The sequence below is a fragment of the Schistocerca serialis genome, chromosome 6 (genome assembly GCF_023864345.2).
Source record: "Schistocerca serialis cubense isolate TAMUIC-IGC-003099 chromosome 6, iqSchSeri2.2, whole genome shotgun sequence".
Taxonomy (NCBI): Eukaryota; Metazoa; Arthropoda; class Insecta; order Orthoptera; family Acrididae; genus Schistocerca; species Schistocerca serialis.
Window position 1 is genome coordinate 141939728 of NC_064643.1, and position 3392 is coordinate 141943119.

A 3392-nucleotide genomic window follows, 5' to 3' on the forward strand; every position below is an offset into this window, starting at 1 on the left:
CAGCTTGTATTCGTACTACTATACAACAGCTAATACCAATACCAACAAAACTTCACAAATTAGCTAAAACCAATAATTATAGCGGCCACTAGAACACCTAACGAAGTTAAAACACTGAAGGAAAATTTCACTGAAATACTTCTCTAGAAACAATATGAAACGTCAGCTGAAAACTAAATTACGAAATTTATTAAATGACTTCAGCGCACAGAGAACTCTAAAAAACACACCACTGCAAGGCATCCCAGATACGCTAGATAATCTTCGTGTCTAGGGAGTTTGGTGGCCAGAGGGAGTGCTTAAACTCAGAAGAGTGTTCCTGGAGCCACTCGGTAGCAATTCTGGACGTTTTGGGTCCCGCATTGTCCTGCTGGAATTACCAAAGTCCGTCGGAATGGACAATGGACACGAATGGCTACAGGTGATGAGACAAGATGCTTAGGTACGTGTCACCTGTCAAAGTCGTATCTAGACGTATCAGGTTTCCCATGTCACTCCAACTACACGCCCCTAACACCATTACAGAGCCTCCACCAGCTCGAACAGTCTCCTCTTGACATGCAGGGTCCATGAGCTCATGAGGTTGTCTCCATACCCGTACACCTCCATCCGTTCGATACAATTTCAAACGAGACTCGTCCGACTAAGCAGCAAGTTGCCAGTCATCATCAGTTCAATGTCGGTGTTGACGGTCCCAGGCGAGGCGTAATGCTTTGTGTCGTGGAGTCATCAAGGGTACACGGGTTGGCCCTCGGCTCCGAAAGCCCATATGGAATGATTCGCATGCTGACCAGAATGATGGCAAAGCATTGAAATCTGCAGAAATTTGCGTAAGGGTTGCGAGTTCTGTCACGTTGAACGATTCTCTACAGTCGTCGTTGGCCCCGTTCATGCATGGTCTTTTACCGGCCGGAGCGATGTCTAAGATTTGACGTTTTACCGGATTCTTGATACTCACGGTACACTCGTGAAACGGTCATATTGGAAAATCCCCAATTCATCGCTACCTCGGATATGCTATGTCCCATCGCTCGTGTGCCGTCCAAACTCTCTAAAATCTTGATAACCTGCCATTGTAGCACCAGTTATAGATGTAACAACTGCCCCAGACACTAGTTGCCTTGTATAGCCGTTGAAATGATAATTAAATGGACACCCTAGCTGCAAACAGGCGTTGATGTACTTCACTGGGGACATGTTGAAAATGTGAGCCCCGATCGGGACTCGAATCCGGGATCTCCTGCTTACATGGCAGACGCTCTATCCATCTGAGCCACCGTGGGCACAGAGGATAGTGCGTCTGCAGGGACTTATCCCTTGCACGCTCCCCGTGAGATCGAGTCCCGGTCGGGGCACACATTTTCAACATGTCCCCAATGTAGTACATCAACGCCTGTTTGCAGCTAGGATGTCCATTTAATTATCATTTCATTTCTATCAAAGCTGCATGGTCATCCACGGTAACTGTTCTTTCGGGAACAGATACTACCGTCATACATAGTTAAAATATGGCTTCCGGGTCATTGACCTTCTTGTGCGAACGCACACGCTATGCCCGAACTCGTACGGGACTTGGTAGATTAATCTGCCACGAGTAATGAGTATGATGGGCAAACATCTATTAGGCGCACTACGAATGTAGTGGTGTGGACATGTTGGGAATGTGGATCTCACGGGGAGCGTGCAAGGGATAAGTCCCTGCAGACGCACTATCCTCTGTGCCCACGGTGGCTCAGATGGATAGAGCGTCGGCCATGTAAGCAGGAGATCCCGGGTTCGAGTCCCGGTCGGGGCACACATTTTCAACATGTCCCCAATGAAATACAACAACGCCTGTTTGTAGCCAGGGTGTCCATTTAATTATCATTTCATTTGTAGCAAAGCTGCATGGTCATCCACGGTAACTGTTCTTTCGGGAACAGATACTACCGTCATATATTGTATAGCCGTTGCCAACGGCAGCGCCGTATTGTGCCTGTTTATATATCTGTATATTTGAATACGCATACCTATACCAGTTTCTTTGGCACTTCAGTGTATATCTCTGTATTTGAATATGCATGCCTATACCAGTTTCTCCGGCGCTTCAGTGTAGAATATTAGTTGCAAGCTGCACTGCTATAGCGCAAGTAGACTGCGTTTTATTTGGTGACATGGCATTAGGGTTGGATATAGCGACCAGTTTGGCGGACCACCTCTGGAAGCCAGTAGCGCAGTCCCGAGCGGATACCCAGTTCCAGATGCAGGTGCAGGGCTACTATAGCGGCAGTACGCAGAGGCTCGCCTGTGAATCCATTGTCTGGGGCGGCAGGCGCTGTGTAGAATGTTGATGACCCGTATCTGTCAGTGGCGTCACGTCGCACGGCTTTCTCCACTGAGGAACGGGCAGGGTCGGCCACTTCACGTCAACCCCACATTAGACAAACAGAGTGCAACGCCCTACCTGACTACTGTGTTAAGACAAGCACGGAAGTTCGTCTGTGATTCGCTTATTGCTTCAAAGAGTCTGGCCACCGATTCGCACGCAGCAGATGTGAGACTCGTTTCAGATCCATATGTCACTGAGTCTGTATTGTTTTAAATTGTAGCAATTACTTCAGTTTGAGTTTGTCATGATGGATACCGAAAACATCTGAGATTTGGGATATCGCTTAGTTCATTTACACTTTTCGAAAGTCGAGATATCGCAGGTTTCGTATATGAACTGAAAGTCGTCCACTAGAAAACGGCATTCAAATTATTTGTCTTTCCGAGAATTATTAGTCGCTGGCAGTGTGAAAATAGACACTCTGCATTTAATTATTCTGCCACGAACTTCATTGACTTCGTCCACATAGCAATGTTACATTTTGGAAGAATAGCCGCCTGAATAATCGGGTGTCGGCGCAGCTGAGTTTTTGCCCCGTACCCATCTAGACTGCAAGACAAAGGACACTCGCTTTTTCGGGGTTGTTTGGAGTAGATCATTCACACGTTCGCTCCCCGCCCTAATTCGATAACTCTGTCTGATGTTTCATTTTGTTGACTGATCATAAGCTGCAACATACATGAAGTTATGGGTAGAATGTTGTTTGCTAGCTTGCTTTGGTGTAAGGCTTCGTTCGTAGAACTTTCGGTTTTGTAGATTTAATTTCTGTGTTACTGGGGTTAAACCTGTTGCTCAACGCGTGATACTGCATTCCATGCGCAAGTATCAGTATCAGTCCTTCATGGATTCATCCCTGTATGTAGGTCATGGCATGCACTACTAACCCACTTATTTAGCATTATGCTTAGTTGACCAAAGTCATGGTATAGCAACATGCACACATACAAATGGCGTTGGGATCGCGTACGAAAGGTACAGAAGGACACTGCATTTGTCTGTCACTGTAGATGATTCATAAGAAAAG

General features: G+C 46.5%; 1 non-coding gene across 1 annotated transcript; it reads left to right on the forward strand.

The window, feature by feature from the left end:
- The first annotated feature begins 1720 nt into the window (after positions 1 to 1720).
- Positions 1721 to 1795, forward strand: Trnat-ugu (transfer RNA threonine (anticodon UGU)). Its single transcript has one exon. It is a non-coding gene; the product is annotated as a tRNA-Thr (tRNA).
- Positions 1796 to 3392: the final 1597 nt, after the last annotated feature.